At 42.0% G+C, this 23,864-nt stretch overlaps 1 long non-coding RNA gene across 29 annotated transcripts in view; it reads right to left on the bottom strand.

The window, feature by feature from the left end:
* Positions 1 to 23,864, bottom strand: part of LOC123383715 — a 109,018-nt gene that overhangs the window by 5,808 nt on the left and 79,346 nt on the right. For 26 of the 29 annotated variants that reach the window (XR_006593759.1, XR_006593761.1, XR_006593756.1 and 23 more), the window contains one exon: positions 4,446 to 4,601. This is a non-coding gene — a long non-coding RNA (uncharacterized LOC123383715). Of the gene's footprint in view, positions 1 to 4,445; positions 4,602 to 9,034; positions 10,067 to 23,864 lie in introns of those variants that run through there. The other 3 variants (XR_006593750.1, XR_006593749.1, XR_006593755.1) reach the window with 3 other exon arrangements.

Raw genomic sequence — 23,864 nt, 5'->3', positions numbered from 1 at the left:
TGTATGTATACGCATATATACATATGTACATATGTGTACGTTCATATATACAAACATATGTATATACAAAGAAATATAACTCAACTTCAAGAAGAATGAAATCTTGCCATTTGCAATGATGTGGATGGAGCTAGAATGTATTATGCTAAGTGAAATACGCCAATCAGAGAAAGACAAATATAGGATTTCACTCATGTGGAATTGAAGAAACAAAACAGATGAAAACATGGGAAGGGGGCAGGAAACGAGAAGAGTGGTAACAAACCACATGACTCTCTTAATGTTAGAGAAAAAAAAAACGAAGGTTGATGGAGGGAAATGGGTCAGCGCTGTGCTAGATGTGGGATGAGTATTAAGGAGAGCACTTGTTGTGATGAGCACTGGGTATTGTATGTAAGGGATGAATCACCAAATTCTACTCCCAAATCCAAGAATGCACTTTATGTCAACTATGACTTAAATTAAAATAAATAAATAAATAAATAAATAAATAAATACATACATAAATGAATAAGTAAATAAATAAATAAATAAAGCTAAAACAAGAGATGAAGATGGACGCTATCTCATACTAAAGGGGACAATGAAACAAGAAGATCCAATGATTGTAAATTTTGATGCACCCAACATGCGATCACCAAGTATATAAAATATTTAACAACAACCATAAAGGAACTCATTTTTTATAATATAACGATAGTAGAGGACTTTAACACATCACTCACATCAAGGGACAGAAGCTGTAAACAGAAAATCAACAAGGAAACAATGGCTTTGAATGACACACTGGACCAGACGGGTTTAACAGATATATTTAGAACACTCCATACAAAAATGGCAGAGTACATAATCTTTTCAAGTGCACATGGGACATTCTCCAGAATTGATCATATTCTAGGTCACATATCAGAAGAAGAACAGCAGAAGAAAGGAAGTAATAGAGATTCAGACAGAAATAAGGGATATTCAAACCAAAAAGACACCAGACAAAATCAATGAAACCAGGGGCTGGTTCTTTGAAAACAGTAATCAACATGAAATCTTCTAGGCAGACTTTTCAGTAAGAAGAGAGAAAGGACTCCAATAAATAAAATCACAAATAAGAAAGGAGAAATAACAGTCCACACCACAAAAATACAGTTAGAAGTTAATATTATAAACAACTATATGCAACAAATTGGACACTCTGAGAAAAATGGACAAATTCCTAGAAACACACAAACTACCAAACTGAAACAGGAAGATACCTAAAATCTGAAAACAGAAAGAAATCAAATCAGTAATAAAAAAAAATCTCCCCCCAACACAAGAGTTCTGGGCCAGATGGTTTAACTAATGAATTCTACCATCCATTTAAGAAAGAGGTAATATGTATTCTCCTCAAATTATTACGAAAAATAAAAAAGAAGGAAAACTTATAAATTCATCTTATGAGGCCATCATTACCCTGATACCAAAACCAGATAAAGCCTCCACTAAAACCGAAAACTGGCGGGGCGCCTGTGTGGCTCGGGCTGTTTACTGTCCAACTCTTAATTTCGGACTAGGACATTATCTTGAGGTACGTGGGTTCGAGTCCCATGTTGGATCCTGCCATGACAGTGTGGGGCATGGCCAGGATTCTCTCTCTCCCTATCTCTGAGCCCCTCCCTCACTTTTATGTACTCAAAGGAAAGAAATAAACATTTAAAAAATGTTAAAAAATTTTTAAATAAAACTGCAGCCAAATAGCCTGATGACTATGTATGCAGAAATTCTTATTAAAATACCTTCAAATTAAAGTCAACAATACATTAATAGAATCATTTCCATAATCAAGTGGGATATATTTCTGGGCTGCAAGGGTGGTTCCACATTCACAGATCAATCAACATGATGTGCCACAGTAATAAGAGAAAGGATAAGAACAATACGATGCTTTCAACAGATGCAGGAAAACTATTTGACAAAATGTCACATCCATTCATGATAAAACCCCTCAGCAAAGCACATTGAGAGTCAACCTTGCTGCACGTAATAAAGGTCATCTAGGAAAAACCCACAGCTCATCTCATCCTCAATGGGGAAAAATTGAAAAATTTTCCTCCAAGGTCAGGGACAAAACAGGGATGACCCCTCTCACCACTGTTATTCCACATAGTACGGGAAACCCTAACCACAGCACTCAGACAACAAAAAGAAATAAGAGGCATCCAAATCGGTAAGGAAGAAGTAGCACTTTTGCTATTTGGAACTGACATGATGTGTTCTATAAAAAGTATGAAAGCTTCCCTTAAAAATTGCTAGAATTGATATATGAATTCCACGAGTCATAATATACAGAAATCAAGGAACTTAGATGTATTGAATTTCTAACACAAATCGTGAATTAACACAGAGAGAAAGTAAGGGATCAATCCCATTGACAGGCTCACAAATACCACAAGAAACCAGGAATAAACCTAACCAAAGAATTGAAAGACCTGTACCCTAAAGTCTATGAAACACTGATGAAAGAAATGGAAGAGGACACAAAGAAATGGAATACATTTCATGTTCATGGATGGGAAGCACAAAATACTGTTAAAATGTCTACACGCCTCAAAAGAATCTACACATATAATGAAATCCCTATCACACTAACAAAAACATTTGTGACAGAACAAGAACAAATGATCTCAAAATTTGTATGGAATAACAAAAGTCCCCAAACAGCCAAAACAAACTTGTAGAAGAAAAGCAAAGCTGGAGACATCACAATTCCAGACTTTAGGTTATAATACAAAGCTGTACTGATCAGAACAGTATGGTACTGACAAAACAACAACAACAAAACACAGAGGCATAGATCAATAGAAGAGAAACGCAGAAATGAACTCACACCTATATGGTCAATTAATTCTCAACAAAGCAGGAAAGAACATCCAATGGAAAAAAAGATAGTCTTGGGACACAGGGGTGGCTCAGTCAACAAAGCATGTGATTGTTAATTCAGCTCAGGTTATGATCTCAGGGCAGTGCAGAGCATGCGTGGGATTCTCTGTCTCCATTTCTCTCTGCCCCTCTTCTGCATGCTCTCTCTCAAAAACAAGTAAATAAACTTAAAAAAAAAGGCTCAACATATGGTTTTGGAAAAACTGGACAGCATCCTGCAAAACAAAACAAAAACTACAATGGACCACTTTCTTACAACATACACAAAAATAAATCCAACACGGATAAAGACCTATATGTGAAACCTGAAACCATAAAAATCCCAGAGGATAACACGAGTAGTATCTTACTTGACATTGCCTGTGCAAATGTCTTTGTAGATATATCTCTAGAGGTAAGGGAAACACAAGCAAAAATAATGAGACTTCATAAAAATTAAAACCTTCCGTCACCTAGGAAATAATCAACAAAACTAAAACACCTACAGAATGATATTTGCAAACGACATCAGATAAAGGGTTAGTGCCCAAAATATATAGTTATACAGCACCCAAACAATGAGAAATCTGATTAAAAATGGGCAGAAGACACAAATGGACATTTCCCGAAGGAAGACATATACCTGGCCAAGAGACACATGAAAAAATACTCAACAATACTGATCTTCAGGGAAATACAATTCAAAAGTACAATGAGATAACACATCACATCTGTCACAATGACCAAAATCAATGAAGGATGAAACAGCAGGTGTTGCCAAGGATGTGGGGAAAGAATAACCCTCTTGCACTGTGGGTAGGAATGCAAACTGGTGCAGCCAGTCTGGAAAACATTATGGAGATTTCTCAAAAAAAAAATTGGAAATGGAAGTAACTTACGATCCAGCAATTTCACTACAAGGCATTTCTACAAAGAATACAAAATCTTAACAGGGATACATGCACCATGATGTTTACAGCAGCATTTTCTAAAACAGCCAAATTATAGAAACTATCCAAGCATCCATCAACTGATGAATAAATTGAGATGTGGTCTATGGAATGTAATATTATTAGGCCGTAAAAACATGAAATCTTGTCATTTGCCATGGGCTTGATGGAGCGAGAGAATGTTATCCTGGGTGAAATAACCCTTCAGACAAAGACAAATACCAGATGATTTCACTAACACATGGAAATAAAACAAAACAAAGCGGGGGGGGGGGGAAGACAGTGACAAACAGACTCTAACTGGGAAACAAACTGAGGGCTTCCAGAGCAAGGTGGGGAATGGGTGAAACAGCTGCTGGGGATTAAGAAGTGCACCTGGGATAAGCACCGGATGACGTGTGGAAGGGTTGCTCTATATTTTACACCTGAAACTAATACTACACTGTATCTTTACTCACTGCAATTTAAATTAAAGATAATGTACGTTAATGACAGGTATCTACCAGGTTTTCTGTAGTTTGCAATCACTTAATTAGGTTGGAAAAATAACCATGAAACTTTTTAAAAGGCATGTACGATGTGGGGGACAGTTTGTGCCCTTACCTCGGTCACTGGTTCTAGCAGGACTCGAAAGTGGGTCCCAGCTCATTCTTCTAGGAGTTCCCAAGACGAGTATTTCATGTATTCATGTCCTAATGGAATGCAGCTCCTGTTCTTCTGAATTTCTGTCAGGGTTTCTTCCCGGAAACAAGCCTGAATCTGGAAGAAACCATCGACTGCATCGATGAGGTGATGTCGTGGGACTCCGCAATCCACAAGACCTTTAGTAAAATATGTCTTGTTCAAATACTGTCCAGGAAGGGGAGGAATGAAACACGGGAACAGCCCAGAAAATGCAAGGGCCTGTGCATCTCAGCAACCACCTTGCCCAGGGAAGCCACCCAGCGCCCACTCCTCAGCACTCAGTACAATAAGACAAATTCTCTCTGGCGACTCAGGAGATGCCAAGTTGCTACAAAGCTCCCAAGATCTCCCCTGGGGCGGGCGGCACAACCTGCTGGAAATGCAGCTCTGCTCTCTGTACTGAGGCAGCAGCAGAGGCCCTGAGTACTCTGGGAGCAATCAAAGCCCTCCCTGCTCTCAGGTGCCCTGGGTCAGAAAAGCCGATGGTGCGCCTTCTGCTGGCCATCACTGCCTGGGCAGAGGAACTCTCCTCTCCGGGTCTGTGGTGCTCGAGCTCTCTCTGTTGGCCATCATGGGAATTTTTGCAATGTGGAAGGCCCTGGTCGCTCAGCTGAGACACTGAAGGTGCCTGGGCAACTAAACCTGTTCTCCACAGTGGGAAAGGTTTTAATGACAGGGCCTGGGACACAAAGAAATCTTTTCCTTCTCCTTTCTTGTGAGTGAAGAATGAAACCGACTTTATTAACGTAATGACATCATTTGTAATGGTTTAAGCAATGTTCACAGAAAAATAGACCGCCAATTTACACTTGCTGAGCAAGTGATAATTGTGTTTACCACCAAAATACTTTGGTTAGATAAAGAATGAACACCTTTGAGAGAGATACCGGCGACAGCTATGGAATGAATCAGTCCTAGGGATACAAGGGACAGCCAATGGAATGGAGTCAATCCTGTAATAATACTGTTGCATGCTTTCACAGGATAGCTACACTTGTGCTTAAGTACAATATAATTCATAGACATATGGAATGACTACAATGTATGCCTAAAACTCATACAACAAATGTGTGAACAATATTTCAATTAAAAATAGACATCCTTTACACTATTTTTAATTTCTCCTTCTTTGCCAATAAACTATCATTCCTGGGGCCCTTGGGGGGCTTAGTCGGTTAAGTGTCGGACTTTGATGCAAGTTGTGATCTTGGAGTCCATGAGTTTGAGCCCCGCGTCAGGCTCTGTCCTGAGAGCTCAGAGCCTCGAGCCTGCCTCAGATTCGGTATCTCCCACTCTCTCCCCCCTCCCCAGCTCGGGCTCTCTCAAAAAAAAAAAAAGAAAAAAGAACCATTAAAAATGAAAAATAATTCCTAATTTGGAATATGTGAAATTCCATTTATACCAGATTCTCTAACATCACCATCTTGATGTGGAGAGCTTATCTGAAAAGTCACTAATAATATCTTTGATGACACATATGTGACAAGGTCAGAATGCAACTTACAGGGAGCTACACATCAGTTGTGAATTTACAGTATGTATCCTTGGCTAATATTTCCAATGAAATGTTCTTTAGGGACAAGGATGGATGACATAATGTCCACCAGTCATATAGGTAAATATCCTATAGGACCATTATGCCTTCAATTACTAATTGCCATCTCTTCAGCATTGAAAGAAAGTTGGGACAAGAAAATGTCTTTGAATTTGATGTAAGAGAAGACTAGAGTGTTTTAGAGTGTTCACCTACCTTCTGGAATCCTCAGATTAGTTGTGGACAGGAGGATAGCAACCCACGATTGGGATGCACACCGCTAGTCCCAGAGGGAGGATATGGACCTTATTGTCAAGTTTTTTAAATCAATATCAGCAGTCCACCTCTGCCAGGTACAGACATAAGGACCTGGGGACAACATGATGCCTGATGCCTGGGTTCAGAACTTGAGGAAGACCAGCTGGTGGGGGAGGGGGGAAATCCAACAGGGCCTGGGGCAGTGAGAGAGATGGCCCCAGGACACCTCCCCACAGGGCAGACTTGGAGTATACCTGCCAAAGAGCAGCACAATCTCCCTCAAGACATCCCTCTCCATGACAGAACATGAGGCTGAGCCTCACAATTCCAGAAGAAATGAGGGATACCCATCTGTCCAATTCCAATGGCTTCTGCAGAGCTTGGACCAGGGATGTTGGAGTCTTGGGGTCATGGAACTCTGGTGCCCATGATACAAGCCCTTTCTGCCCCAGCACTCAGAGCCACCTCATACATCCCCTCTCCCCTGATGCATCTAACACCATCCACATACCTCGAGCAGGTGTCTACCTTCCTCTTTGTACTTCCTCTTTGTCACTGTTTCTCTATAACCACATCTCTCTATGTTTCTTCCTTTCAGTCTTTAGGGAGTGGTGTAACATACGGTGCTAACCTTTATTCTTATACATGTGAATATCCAATTTTCCCAGCACCAGTTATTCAAGAGACTATTCTTCTCCACTGTGTATTTTTGACTCCCTTGGCAAATACGAGTTGACTGTGCATGCATGGGTTTAGATTGGGCTCTCAGTTTCCGTTCCATTTTCTTGTGTGTGTGTGCTTATGCCAGTGACATAACAGTGACTTCTTTGTCTTAGAATGAAACTTGAAATCAAGAAGTGTGATGCCTCCTATTTTGTCCTTTCTTGCATTGGCTACTTTGGGTCTTTTTGTGGTTCCAAATACATTTGAGGGTATGTGTTTCTAATTGCATAAAAATTGCATCAGAGTCTTGATAGAGATAGCACTGAATCTCTAGAGGGCTTTGAGTAGTATGGACATTGTATCTGTATTAATTCCTCCTTCAGATGGACATGGGGTGGCTTTTCACTGACTTGTGTGTTCTGTTTCTTCCATGCAAATTGAATTTCTTCCATTTCTGCACACAGGTTTTGTAGTTTTCTGTAGAGATCTTTCACCTCCTTGGCTAAATTTATTCCAATAAATTTTATTGTTTTTGATGCTATTGTAAACATATGGCAAACTAATCTTTAACAAAGCAGGAAAGATTATCCAATGGAAAAAAGACAGTCTCTTTAACAAATGATGCTGGGAGAACTGGACAGCAACATGCAGAAGATTGAAATTAGACCACTTTCTCACACCATTCACAAAAATAAACTCAAAATGGATAAAGGATCTGAATGTGAGACAGGAAACCATCCAAACCCTAGAGGAGAAAGCAGGAAAAGACCTCTCTGACCTCAGCCGTAGCAATTTCTTACTTGACACTTCCCCAAAGGCAAGGGAATTAAAAGCAAAAATGAACTACTGGGACCTTATGAAGATAAAAAGCTTCTGCACAGCAAAGGAAACAACCAACAAAACTAAAAGGCAACCAACGGAACGGGAAAAGATATTTGCAAATGACATATCGGACAAAGGGCTAGTATCCAAAATCTATAAAGAGCTCTCCAAACTCCACACCCGAAAAACAAGTAATCCAGTGAAGAAATGGTCAGAAACCATGAATAGACACTTCTCTAAAGAATACATCCAGATGGCCAACAGGCACATGAAAAGATGCTCAACGTCGCTCCTCATCAGGGAAATACAAATCAAAACCACATTCAGATATCACCTCACGCCAGTCAGAGTGGCCAAAATGAACAAATCAGGAGACTATAGATGCTGGTGAGAATGTGGAGAAACGGGAACCCTCTTGGACTGCTGGTGGGAATGCAAATTGGTGCAAGCACTCTGGAAAACAGTGTGGAGGCTCCTCAAAAAATTAAAAATAGACCTACCCTATGACCCAGCAATAGCACTTCTAGGAATTTACCCAAGGGATATAGGAGTACTGATGCATAGGGTCACTTGTACCCCAATGTTTAGCAGCACTCTCAACAATAGCCAAATTATGGAAAGAACCTAAATGTCCATCAACTGATGAATGGATAAAGAAATTGTGGTTTATATACACAATGGAGTACTACGTGGCAATGAGAAAGAATGAAATATGGCCCTTTGTAGCAACAGGGATGGAACTGGAGAGTGTGATGCTAAGTGAAATAAGCCATACAGAGAAAGACAGATACCATATGGTTTCACACTTATGTAGATCCTGAGAAACTTAACAGAAACCCATGGGGGAGGGGAAGGAAAAAAAAAAGAGGTTAGACTGGAAGAGAGCCAAAGCATAAGAGACTCTTAAAAACTGAGAACAAACTGAGGTTTGATGGGGGGTGGGAGGGAGGGGAGGGTGGGTGATGGGTATTGAGGAGGGCACATTTTGGGATGAGCACTGGATGTTGTATGGAAACCAATTTGACAATAATCTTCATATATTGAAAAAAAATAAAATTATTTAGTTTAGTTTAAATTTATGTATGCATTTCTTTAGTATTTATTTTTTTCAAGTTTTTATTTAAATTCCAATTGGTTAACATACAGTGTATGTTAATTTCAGGTATAGAATGTAGTCATCCATCACTTACATACAACACCCAGTGATCCTCACTGCTAGCGCCCTCCATAGCCCATCACCCATTTAACCCATGCCCCTGCCCACCTCACTTATAGTAACCCTCCATTTGCTATTTATAGTTAAGAGTCTGGTTTCTGGTTGATTTTTATTTCATTCAATTTTGTGAGGGATCACATTTATTGATTTGCATTTCTGAAACATCCTGCCTTTACAGGAAAAAAACCCTTCATCACGGTCAATGATTCTTTTCATGTGATCCTGAATTTGGTTTGCCTGCATGTTACTGGGAATTATTCATCTATATTCATCACGAGGATACTGGCCTATAGATTTCTGTTCAGGTAGTATCCTTTCTGGCTTCTTACCAGGGTAATTCCAGTCTCATGAAATGAGTTTGGTGGTGTTCATTCCTTTTGAATCAGTGAGAGGACTGCTGTTAGTTCTTCTACAAACGTTTGGTTAAATTCACCAATGAATCCACCTGGTCCTGGGGTTTTCTTCCTTGGCAGAACTTCGATTACTGATTCAATTTACTTACATTGGTTATCTTTTTGTATTGATACAGTCTTCCTTTAATGGGTCTGTGCAAACCTTCTATATCTTCCTGATACAATCTTGGTAGGTTGTGTGTTTCTAAGAACCTATCCATTTCTTCTAGGTAGGTAGTTTTCTGTACTCTAATTTGGCCATAGTTGCCACTTTGTCTGCTTTATGTTTCTTTGGTATAAGGCATAGTATCTTCTCTTTTATTTATAATTCTTTTGAATTTGGTCCTCTTTATGTCTTAGCATAGTCTATGTATAGCGCTGACAATTTTGTTTCACTCTTCTGAAAACCCACTCTTGGTCTTCTTCATGTTTTCTATTGATTTCATGGTCTGTTTCATTGGTTCCCACTCTCATATGGATTAATTTCTCCCTTTTGAGAACATTGGGCATAGATTGTTTTTTTCTTCTAGTTCTTAGAAGTTAAAGGTAGGTTGTTCATTTGAGTCTCAAATCTATCCTCCACGCATGCAAATCCAGTGACTCATCAGAGAAGCTTCAATAGGTCTTTCCTGTCCTATTTCTCATTCTGAGAATTCTGAGAAATAGAACCAGAAAATTTATTTGAAGACACAATAAATGAAAACTTCGCTAATGTGCGGAAGGAAACAGATCCAGAGCAGGAGGCACAAAGAACCCCCATTATATTCAACAGAAGCAAGTCGTATAGTAATTAAAACCCAAAATGTCGTGATAAAGAAAACTTTTCACAGCAAGAAAACAAAAGTTGACAGTTACCTACAAGGGAAACCCCATAAAGTTATCACTGGATGTATTTCAGAAGAAACTTTGAAACCTTAAGTGAGCAGCACAGTTTGGTAAAGGTGCCGAATGGAAAACATCTGCAGCCAAAGAGAGTCTATCTAGCAAACTATCATTCAGATGGAAGGAAGATCAAGAGGTTCCCAAATAAATACTAAGCGAGTTCACAATCAACAAACCACCCCTGCAAGAAATGTTAAAGGGGACTCTTTAAGTGGGAAAGAAACACCTAAAGTGACAATATTAAAGTGTGAAACGCAAAAGCAATGAAAATGAGTATATCTGTAAAACATCAGTCAAGGTATTCACAATATGAATGGTTTCGAAATAGGAACACTACATAGCTACAACACGGGGAGGAGAGGAGTAAACAACTGGTTCAAACTTAAACAACTATCAACTTAATATAGACTCCTATGTGCAGAAGTGGTTAGGTGCAAACCTAATAATACCCACAAATCAAACACTACTAGTACATATGCAGAGTATAAAGACAAACAATTTCAACTGTGAAACTGTGAAGAAACCCAGCAAATCAAAAAAAGAGAAAGAGAACAAAGGATCAGAAAAAATCAGAAATAACCAATATCAAGTAATAATAGGACAAGTACATGTCTATCAATTACTTTGAATAGAAACAGAATAAATGCTCAAATCAAAGGCACTGGGTGACAGATAGGGGCAACTGGATGGCTCAATCGCTTGAGATTTCGACTCTTGATTTCGGTTCAGGCTATGATCGCAGGGTCATGGGATTGAGTCCCAACTGGGCTCTGCACTGAGCATGGAACTTGGTGAGGATTCATTCTCATTCTCATTCTCTCTCTCCCTCTCTCTCTCTATCTCTCTCTTCCCTCATTCCCCCCACCCCGCCCTCCCATGCCTGTGCTCTCTGTATTCATAATAAAAGGCACTGGGTGATAGAATGAGTAAATATATAGGACCCATCTATCTTCTACCTACAAGAGAGAAATTAGAGTACTAAGGTTTCAAAAGAAATCTGCAGTAGCAGTACCTTTATCAGACAAAATAGATTTAAAAATAAAACTGTAACAAGAGACAAAGAAGGACACTATAATAATAAAAGATACAATGCAACAAAAAGATAGAACAATTGTAAACATATATGCGCTCAACCTAAGAGCACCCAAATACACAAAGCAGATCAAAACTAAAGAATTCATAGTCATCCAATAATAGTAGGGCACTTTAACACCCCAATGACATCAATGGAGAGATATTTCCATCAGAAAATCCACAGGGAAGTAGAGACTTTGAATGATAGGGGAGACCAGATGGACTTAGCCGATATATTTTAGACATTCCATCCTAAAACAGCACAATACACATTCGTTTCACGTGCACATAGAAAATTCCCCACACTCGATAAAATATTAGGTCATAAAATAAGCCAAAACAAAATCAAACCGATCGACACCATACCATGTGTCTTTTCAGACCACAATGCTATGAAACTAGAAGTCTACAACAAGAAAAAAGATCTGGAAAAGGCACAAAACAATGGAAGTTAAATAACATGCGACTAAACAATCAATGGCTCAACCAACAAATCAAAGAGAAAATCCAAAAAAACATGGAAACAAATGAAAATGAAAACACAACAATCCAAACTTCTGTAAAGCAGGAAAACTGGTTCTAACAGGGAAGTTTATAACAATACAAGTCTGCCTCAGGAAAAAAAAAAAAAAAAAGAGCACTGAAGTAAACTCAATAATTTTATAAAATAAAAAATAGAAAAAAGACAACAAACAAAACTCACAAAGGACAGAATGAAGAAAATAATTAAAATTTAAAAAAATGATATAGAGATTAAACTACGCACCCAATGCATCAAAAACGGTTGAGGCAATAAATGAAATCCTATCATACCGAGAGAGGCAGGGTTGCGGTGTGAAAAATTCCAGAGACAAGCAAGAATGGGGCAAGGCAAAAACAAACTCCAGTGCAGAGAGACAGGGGCGAAAAAAATGAACACACTCCCTCCAAGATGCAGGACGGTGTCCACACATAAACATCTCCCCGCTCCAAGTGGGAGTGCAAACATTGCTTACTTCTTGCCCTAGACCTAACCCTAACATTATCCCAAATCCCAACACCTAAACATAACAGCTCACCCTAAACATAACCCTGACACTAAACCCTGTCGCTACCCCTACGCCTAAACCCAAACCTAACCCTACCGAACTGAGAAAGTTAACAAACCCTAAACTTACTGTAACCTTGTGCCTAAACCTCTAACCCTAACCCTATAACTCTAACCCTAAAACCCTAACCCTAATACTCTAACTTTACCCGATAACCCTAAAACTATAAAACCTAAAACTAACCCTAACCCTAACCATAAAACTCTAACACTAACCCTAACGCTAACCACTAATCAAATATCCACACCCATAACCCGAACCCAAGCCCTAGACCTAGACCTCACCTTATCCCTAAACCTAACGCAAACTCTAACACTAATGCTATCAACTTACCCTAACCCCACCATCTAACCATTACCCTAACTCTCAAACCCAAACCATAACCCTAAACCTAAGCCTAACCCAAGCCCAAACCTAATGCCAAACCTAACTCTAACTCCAAACCCTAACCCTTAACCATAACATTAAACACTAACCATAACCCTAAACATAATCCTAATGCATAAACCTAACGCTAACCCCTAACACTAACCCCTAACACCAACCCTAACCATAACCCTAACCCCTAACACCAAACCCAATCCCAAACCCTAACCCAACGCACACGACACAAAGGAATGGTGTCACATCCACACTGGTGAAGTCCCTGGTCAGAACATTAACCCTAGTTAAGGATGTTTCTAGATGGGGACCCAATTCCTATCTCTGAGAACACCACAAACAAATGGCCCAAACCGGTACAGAAATACTTGACATGGAACATTGAGCATCATCATGACGTTTCCAATGCCCGCATGGAGCAGCACAAGGGGGTTGATGAGGACCAACTGAAGATGGCACACACATGAGGCTGGTCCTGGAACACAAAGACTAAGCCTGAACAGCCCGTTCTGATGAGGCCCACACACAATCCTCTGGGGAGACCACTACACTGCGGAGGTTCAGCGCTTGGAGCTTCCTGGGACCTAACCCTAACCTTAACTGTGACACTCACATACCGCTCAAACTAAACCTCACCCCAACTCTAAACCTAACCCTACACATGACCCACACCCGCGCATGGACCCTCATTCAGCCCTCAGGGTGATCATGGCACTGGTGTCGCTTTGGCCCTGGCAACATCCATGGAACGAACCTTAACCTTGGCAAAAGCTTTCTCCTAATGGGGACCCAATTCCTAAGTCTGAGGACATGACGGACATGGGGCCCAGAAGCGGAGGAAGATTACGTGGCATGGAACCTGGAACATCATCATGTCATTTCCAAAGACCAGAAGGAGTTCCACAGGGGACTTCTTGAGGTCTAACCGAGGAGTGGCACTGGCACCCAAAACTCAGCCTGACTGGGACCCTCCTTAGACCCCTCCACTCAGCCTTGTAGGGTGACAATGGCCCTACTGGGGGTATAGTGCCAGGAGCCTCCTGTGACCAAGCCCTAATCTTAACAGTGACCCACAGTATACACGTGAACCTAAACCTCACCTCATCTTTAACACTCACCCTACACCTGACTCACACCATGCATGTGCCCTCATATCATCGATTCAGGGAGATCACAGGACCGGTGTCACTTCAGCCCTGGAGATTTCCCTGGCCAAAACCCTAACTGTAGCTAAGGCTTTCTGCATATGGAGACCAAATTTCCACAGTCTGACAAGAGCAGGCACAATTGGTTGAGAAGCGGTGCAGGATAATTGTGTGTGAAGCGTGGAACATCACCATGTCATTTCCAAAACAGGGCTTCAGATGCACAGGAGGATTCCTGAGGCCTATCAAAGAGTGGGGATATAGATGTGGGGCCGTGGAACGCAAAGACTAATGCTGACCGGTACCCTTCCTTCTGCACTCCAGTCAGCCCTTCGGGGAGACAACTGCACTGCTGTAGGTTCAGGGTCTAGAACCTCCTGGGAACTAATCTCAACCATAAACAGAAACGTAACCCTAACGCTACACCTAAACCTAACACGAACTCTCACACTAACGCTAAACCAGACCCACACCCGCCCATGTGCCCACATTTCAGCCCTCCATGGAATTCACGAGAATGGTATCGCTTCAGCCCTGGCGATGTCCCTGTACCGAACCCTAACCCTAGCTAAGGCTCTCTCCCCATGGAGACCCAATTCCAAAGTCTGATAACAGCACATACATGGGTTCCAGAATCGGTGCAGAAATACTCAACACAACATGGAACATCATCATGTCATATCCAAAGCACGACTGCAGCTACAACAGAGGATTTATGAGTACTACACAAAGAGCATTCCATACACTTGTCTGGACTTTGTACCCAAAGACAAATCCTTACTGGAAACCTCCCTTGTGTATTCCACTCAGCCGTTTGGGGAGACAACTTCGGGGAGACAGCTGTACGAGGGGATTCCTGAGCCCCACCAGAAGGGTGGCCCACACATTTGACTGGCCATGGAACCAAAAGACTAATCCTGACCGACACCCTCCCTTGTGTACTCCACTGAAACCTTCAGGGAGACAACTCCTCTGCTGTGGGTTCAGTACCTGGAGCCTCCTGGGACATAACCCTAACCTTAACCCTCACCCTACACCTGACCCTATCTATCACAATAACTCTAAAACAGACCCAGAGCCAAGAATGTGCCCTCACGTCACCCTCCATGGATTCACAACACTGGTGTCACTTTGGCTCTGGCAATGTCCCTGGACTGAACCCTAACCCTAAGTAAGGCTTTCTTCCCATGGGGACCCAATTCCAAAGTCTGACAACAGCATGCACATGGATTCAAGAATCGGTGGAGAAATACCCGCCATGGAACATGTAACATCACAGCGTCATTTCCAAAGAGCTATGGCAGCTGCACTAGAGGACTTCTTAGGCCTAACCGAAGGGTGGCCCATATATTTGTCTGGCCTTGGAACCCAAAAACTAATCCTGACCGGCACCTTCCCTTGTGTACTCCACTCAGACCTTTGGGGAGACATTGCTCTTCTGTGGGGTGTCTAGAGACTCCTGGGACCTAACCCTAACCCTAAACATAACCTTAAACATAACCGTCACCCTTCACCTAACCCTATCTGTAACCCTAACCCTACACTTGACCCGCACCGTCGCATGGGCCCTCACTTCAGCCCTCAAGGGAGATCACGAGACTGGAGTCGCTTCAGCCATGGCAATGTCCCTGGACCGAACCCTAACCCTAGGTAACCCTAGCTAAGGCTCTCTCCCCATGGGGACCCAAAACCAAGTGTGACAACACCACGCACCTGGGGTCCAGAAGCGGTGCAGGATCACTCGGCATAGAACCTGGAACAACACCATGCCCTTTAAAAGACCTGGCTGCGGCATCCCGAGAGGTTTCCAGAGACCTCACTGACCAGTGGCCCAAAGAGTTGTGTGGTATTGGAAGCCCAAGATAATCCTGACCAGCACCCTACCATGTGCCCTCACCTTATTCCTTTGGGAAGACAAGTGCACTGCTGTAGGTTCAGCGCCTGGAGCATCCTGGGTCCTAACACTACCCTAAACCTAAGCCTAACCAGAACCTTCAAGTGAAACCTAATCCTATCTCAACCACTAAGCCTCCACTTGACCATCACCATCGCATGGGCTCTCACTTCATCCCTGGAGGGACATCATGAGACTGGAGTCGCTTCGGACCTGGCGACGTCCAGGGACAGAAACTTAACCCTAGCTAAGGCTCTCTCCCCATGTGGAACCAATACCAAAGTCTGACAACACCACATGCCTGGGCTCCAGAAGCAGTGCAGGATAACTCGGGATAGAACCTGGAAGGTCCCCATGTGATTTCTAAGGCCTGGCTGCAGCTGTTTGATAGGATTCCTGAGGCCTACTACACCAGTGACCCATAGAGTTGTCAGGCCTTGGAACCAAAAGACTAATGCTGACTAGCACCCTCCCTTGTACACTCAGCCCAACGGGGAGACAACTGCACTGCTGTGCTTTCAGTGCCTGGAGCCTCCTGGGACCTAATTCTAACCCTAACCCTAAACGTAATCCTAACCAGAACCTTCAACTGAAACCTAATCCTATCTTGAATTCTAACCCTACACTTGACCCGCATCAATGCTGGGCCCTCAATTCAGCCCGTGAGGGAGATCACGAACCTGGAGTCGCTTCGGCCCTGCCGACTTCCCTGGACCTAACCCTAATCGTGGTTAAGGCGCTAACCCCCTGGGTAACCAATTCCAAAGACTGACAACAGCAAACACACGGTTTCGAGATCAGTGTAGAAATACTCTGCACGGAATGTAGAACATCACTACGTCATTTCCAAAGCACGACTGCAGCTGCACGAGAGGATTCCTGAGGCATATTGGAAGTGTCTCCCATACATTTGTCTGGAATTGGAACCCAAAGACTTATCCTGACTGACACCCTCCCTGGGGACACCACTTGGCCCCTCAGGGAGACAACGGCACTCTTGTGGAATCAGTGCTTGGAGCCTCCTGGGACCTAACCCTAACCGAAACCGTAACCCAAACCATATCCCTCAATCTACACTTAACCCTATCTCTAACCCTAACCCTGTACTTCACCTGAAACTTCGCATGGGCCCTCAATCAGCCCTCTAGGAAGATCATGAAACTGGAGTCGCTTCAGCCCTGGTGACTTCCCAGGACCGAACCCTAACCCTAGCTAAGGCTCTCTCCCCATGTGGAATAAATTTCAAGTCTGACAAGAGCACACACATGATATCGACAATCAGTGCAAAAATACTCGGCATGGAACATGGAAATTCACCATGTCATTTGCAAAGCGCGACTGCAGCTGCATGAGAGGATTCCTGAGACCTACGTGTAGGGTGGCCAAAACATTTTTCTGGCCTTGGAACCCAAAGCCTAATGCTGACCGGCACCCTCCTTTGTGTAGTGTGCTCAACCCTTCAGGGAGACAACTGGTCTACTGTGTGTTCAGTGCCTGGAGTCTCCTGTGACCTAACCCAAACCCTATCCATGACCCAAACCATAACCCTCACCCTACACCTAACCCTATCTAGCACACTAACTCTATAGCGGACTCACAGCCACACATTTTCCCTCACTTCATCTTCCATGGAATTAACAACACTGGTGTCACTTCAGCCCTGGCAACTTCCCTGGACCCAATCCTAAACCTAGCTAAGCCTCTCTTCCCATGGGGTCCCAATTCCAAAGTCTGACAATACCACGCAGACAGGTTCGAGAATCGGTGCAGAAATACTCGGTATGGAGCGTGTAACATCACCAAGTCGTTTCCAAAGCGCGACTGCATCTGCACAAGAGGATTCCTGAGGCCTACCCGAAGGATGGCTCATACATTCATCTGGCCTTGAAACCCAAAGACTAATCCTGACCAGCACCCTCCCTTGTGTCCCCCACTAAGCCCTTGGGGAGACAAAGGCTCTGCTGTGGTGTCAGTGCCTGGAGCCTCCTGGGACCTAAAACTAACCCTAAACATAACCCTAATCGTAACACTCACCCTACACTTAACCCATTCTCTAACACTAACCATACACTTGACACGCACCCTCCCATGTGCCCTCATTTCAGCCCTTGAGGGAGATCCCAAAACTGGAGTCGCTTGAGCTGGGTCTATTTCCCTGGACCGAATCCTAACCCTAGCTAAGAATCTCTCACCATGGGGACCCAATTCCAAAGTCTGACAACAGCCTGCTCAAGGTTCAAGAATCGGTGCAGAAATACTCGGCATGGAAGGTGGAACATCAGTATGTCATTTTCTAAGGGTGACTGCAGCTGCAAGAGAGGTTTACTGAGGCCTACCCGAAGGGTGGCCCATATATATGTGTGGCCTAGAATCCAAAGGCTAATCATGACCGGCACCCTCCCTTGTGTCTTCCACTCAGCCCTTTGGGGAAACATCTGCACTACCTTGGGTTCAGTGTCTGGAGGCTCCTGACACCTAAACCTAACAGAAACTCTAACCAGAACCCTCAGGCGAACCCAAACCCTATCTCGAACTCTAACCCTACACTTGAAGCGCACCGTCACATGGGCCCTCACTTCAGCCCTCCAGGAAGGTCACGAGACTGGTCTCGTCAACACTGGCAATGTCCCTGGATCGAACCCTAACCCTAGCTAAGGCTCTCTCCCCATGGGTACCCAATACCAAAGTATGACAACCCCACGTGCCTGGGGTCCTGAAGCGGTGCAGGATCACCTGGCATAGAACCTGGAACATCACTGTCTTGTTTCCAAGCCCCACTGTAGCTGCCCCTGAGAATTCCTGAGGCCTACCCGACCAGTGGCCCATACAGTTGTCTGGACATTGAAACCAAAAATTAATCCTGACAAGCACAATCCACTGTGCCCTCACTCAGCCATTCAGGGAGACAACTGCACTGCTGTGCGGTCAGCGTTTGGATCCCCCTGGGAAGTAACCCTAACCCTAACAGTAGCCAGAAATCTCAACAGATCCCTAACCCTATCTCAATTCAAAGCCTACTCATGACTTGCACCTTCGCAAGGGCCCTCACTTCAACCCTCCATGGAGATCACAAGACTGGATTCGCATCGGCACTGGTGATGTCACTCATTCAAACCCTAAATTTAGCTAAGGTCTCTCCCCATGGGGACCCAATACCAAAGTTTGAAAACGCCACGTGTCTGGGTGCATGAAGCAGTACAGAATCACCCAGCAAAAAACCTGGAACATCACCATGTCCTTTCAAAGGCCTGGCTGCAGTTTCCCAAGAGGATTCCTGAGGCCTCCGTGAAGGGTGACCCATATATTTGTCTGGCCTTGGAACTCAAAGACTAATCCTGACCGGCATCCTGACGTGTGTACTCCACTCAGCCCTTCGGGGAGACAGTTGCTCTGATGTGGGGTCAGTGCCTGGAGTCTCCTGGGACATACCCTAACCCTAACCGTAATCCTAACCCTAGCCCTCAACCTGCTCCTAACCCTATCTATCACACTAACTCTACAGCAGGCCCACAGCTGTGCATGTGCCGTCACCTCAGTCCTCCATGGAATTCATGATACTGGTGTCGCCTCAGCCCTGTCGATGTCCCTGGTCCGAACCCTAACCATAGCTATGGCTCTCTCCCCATGGGACCCAATTCCAAAGTCTGACTACAACACGCACACGGGTTCGAAAATAGGTGCAGAAACACTTGGCATGGAACCTGAAACATCACCATGTGATTTCCAAAGCGTGAGTGTGTCTACAAGAGAGTATTTCTGAGGCCTACCTAAAGAACGTCCCATACAGTTGTCTGGTCTTGGAACCCAAAGACTAATCCTGACAGGTACCCTCCCTTGTGTACTCCACTCAGCCCTTCATGGAGACAAGTGCACTGTTGGGGTTTCAGTGGCCGGAGCATCCTGGGTCCTAAGTCTAACCCTAACCATAACCCTCAACCTACACCTAACCCTGTCTCATTAAAAAGGACAACATCAGAATCATAAGGCTCCCAGAAGATGAAGAGAGAGACAAAGGGGTAGAAGTGTTAAGTCACCAAATCATAGCGGATATTTTTTTTTTCTACCTAGTTAAAGGCACAGACATTAAAGTCCAGGAAGCACAGAGGACTCTCATAAGATTCCACAAAAATCCACCAGTAAAAGGAATATCATATTCAAATTCACAAAATACTCAGGCAAGGAAAGAATCATGAATGCAGCAAGGGAAAAAAGTCCTTAAACCAACAAGGGAATACAACAAAGATCAGGTTTGCAGCAGACCTACCAACAGAGGCTTGGCAGGCCAGAAAGGAGTGGCAAGATATACTCAATGTGCTGAATCAGAAAACTATGCAGCCAAGAATTCCTTATCCAGCAAATCTGTTGTTCAAAACAGAAGGACAGATTAAAAGTTTCCCAGACAAATAAAACTTAAAGGAGTTCGTGACCACTAAGCAATTCCTCGAGGAATTTTCAGGGGGGATCCCTGAGGGGAGAAAAGATTAAAAAAAAAAAAGAATAAAAAAACACCAAAAGTACCAAAGACTGGATAGCACAAACAAATACCACCACAAAATCCAACGCTACAAGACACATAATGGCAATAATCTCATATCTGTGAGTACTCACTCTAAACGTCAATGGCATAGATGCTCCAATCAAAAGACACAAGGTAACAGGGTGGGGAAAAAAACAAGACCCATCTATATGCTGTTTACAAGAGACCCATATTAGACCTAAACACACCTTCAGATTGAAATTAAGGGGCTGCAGAACCATCTATCATGCTAATGATAGCCAAAGAAAGACAGAGTAGCCTTACTCATGTCAGACAATCTAGACTTCAAAATAAAGACAGTAACAAGAGATGAATAAGTGTGTTGTATCTTAATTGAGGGGGTCTACCCACCAAGAAGACTTAACAATTGTAAACATTTATGCTCCCAATGTGAAAGAACCCAAAGATATAAATCAATTAATCACAAATATAAAGAAGCTCATTGATAATAAAACCATAATAGTATGGGACTTCAACACCCCATTATGACAACAGAAAGATCATTTAAACAGAAAATCAACAAACAAACAATGGATTTGAGTGAGACACTGGACCAGATGGACTTAACAGTTATATTCAGAACATTTCATCCTAAAGCAGCAGAATGTACATTCTTCTCCAGGACACATGGAACGTCTGCAGAATAGATATCATACTGGAAAACAAATAAGCCCTCAACAAGTACAAAAAGTTCGAGATCATACCGTGCATATTATCAGACCACAATGCTATAAAACTCAAAATCAACCACAAGAAAAAATTTGGAAAGATAACAAACACTTGGAGACAAAAGAACATACTACTAAAGAATGAATGGTGCAATACAAGCTGGTGCAGCCACTCTGTAAACAGTATGGAGTTTCCTCAAAAAACTAAAAACAGAACTACCCTACGACCCAACAATTGCACTGCTAGGCATTTATTGAAGGGATACAGGTGTGCTGTTTTGAAGGGACACATGCACCACCCCCATGATTATAGCAGCACTATCAACAATAGCCAAAGTATGGAAAGAGCCCAAATGTCCACCAATGGAAGAATGGATAAAGAAGTGATATAGATAGATAGATAGATAGATAGATAGATAGATAATAGATATAGATAGATATGTATAAGTGATATATATCACTTATACATATAAGTGATATATATGTATATGTGTATATATATGTGAGATATATATATATTTTTATGTATGATATACATCACTTATACGTATAAGTGATATATGTATATGTGTATATATATATATATATATATATATATATATATATATATATATATATATATATATATATCTCAAAAAGACTGAAATCTTGCCATTTGCAACTACGTGGTTAGAACTGTAGGGTATTATGTTAAGTGAAATTAGAGAAAGACAAAAATCATATGACTTCACTCACATGAGGACTTTAAGAGAGAAAACATATGAACATAAGGGAAGGGAAACAAAAATAAAATAAAAACCGTGAGGGGGACAAAACAGAATGGACTCATAACTATGTAGGACAGACAGAATGTTACTGGATGGGATGTGGGAGGGGGTTGGGCTAAATGAGCAAGGGGCATTAAGGAATATTCTCATGAAATCAATGTTGCACTATATGCTAACTAATTTGGATGTAAATTTTAAAACATAAAAAATAAAATTAAAAAAAAGGAATGAATGGGTGAACCAAGAAGTTAAAGAGAAAATTAAAAAGTACATGGAAGCCAAGGAAACGGATAACACCACACCCCTAAACCTCTGGGATTCAGCAAAGGTAGTCATAAGAGGAAGTTTATAGCAATCCAGGCCTTCCAAAAGAGGTAAGAAGGTCTCAGATACACAGCCCAACTTTATACCTTAAAGAGCTGGAAAGAGAACAAGAAATAAAACCAAAACCAGCAGAAGACAAGAAATGATAAAGATTACAGCAAAAATCAATGCTATCGAAACTGAAGACAAAAACAAAAACACACACAGAAAAAAAAAAACAACAAATAACCCCCCTCCACCCACACACAAAAGAGTAGAATAGATCAATGAAACCAGAAGCTTGTGCTTTGAAATAATTAATAACATTGATAAACCACTAGCCAGTTGGATCAAAAAGAAAAAGGAAAGGACCCAAAGAAATAAAATCACGAATGAAAGAGGATAGGTCACAACCAACACAGCAGAAATACAAATAATAAGAGAATATTATCAGCAAATATATGCCAATAAAATGGACAATCTGGAAGAAAGAGACAAATTCCTAGAAATATATAAACTAACAAAACTGAAACAGGAAGAAATAGAAAATTTGAACAGACCCATAACCAGTAAAGACATTGAATTAGTAATCAAAAATTTCCCAAGAAAAAAGAGCCTAGGGCCAGATGGCTTTCCAGGGGAATTCTACCAAACATTTAAGGAAGAGTTAACACCTATGCTCTTGAAGCTGTCCCAAAAAAAGAAATGGAAGCAAAACTTCCAAACATTTTCTCTGAACCCAGCATTACCTTGATTCCAAAACCAGAAAAAGACCCACTAAAAAGGAGAAGTATACACAAATTTTCATAATGAACATGGATACAAAAATCTTCCACAAGATATGAACCAACCAGATCCAACAATACATTTAAACGTTACTCACTACGACCAAGTGGGATTAATACCTGGAATGCAAATCGGGTTCAATATCCACAAAACAATCAATGTGACTTATCACATCGATAAAAGAAAGGACAAGAACCACATGATCCTCTCAATAGATGCAGAGAAAGCATTTGACAAAATACAGCATCCTTTCTTGATAAAATCCCTCAAGAATGTAGGGATAGAAGGATCATACCTCGAGATCATAAAAGGCATATATGAAAGACCCAAAGCTAATATCATCCTCAAAGGAGCAAAACTGAGAGCTGTCCTCCTAAGGTCAGGAACAAGACAAGGATGTCCACTCTCGCCACTGGCATTCAACATAATATTGGAAGTCTTAGCCTCAACAATCAAACAACACAAAGAAATAAAAGGCATCCAAATCGTCCAGGAGGAGCTCAACCTTTCACTCTTCATACATGGCATGAAACTCTATGTGGAAAACCCACAATAGTCAACAAAAAACTGCTAGAAATAATACAGGAATTTAGCAAACTGGCAGGATATAAAATCAATGCACAGAAATCAGTTACATTCCTACGCACCAACAATGAAGCAAGAGAAAGAGGGATCAGGGAATCGATCCCATTTTAAATTGCACCAAAACCCATAAAATACCTAGGAATAAATCTAACCAAATAGTTGAAAAATCTATACGCTGCAAACTATAGAAAGCTTATGAAAGGAATTGCAGTTGGCAAACACACAGAAAAGACAAATATTGCATGCTCCTGGACAGGAAGAACAAATATTGTTAAAATGTCAATAGTACCCAGAACAATCTACATAGTCAACACAATACCTATCAAAATAACACCATCATTCT

This window comes from Felis catus, unplaced genomic scaffold (genome assembly GCF_018350175.1).
Source record: "Felis catus isolate Fca126 unplaced genomic scaffold, F.catus_Fca126_mat1.0 Un_scaffold_61, whole genome shotgun sequence".
NCBI lineage: Eukaryota > Metazoa > Chordata > Mammalia > Carnivora > Felidae > Felis > Felis catus.
This window is presented reverse-complemented; position numbering and strand designations above follow the sequence as displayed.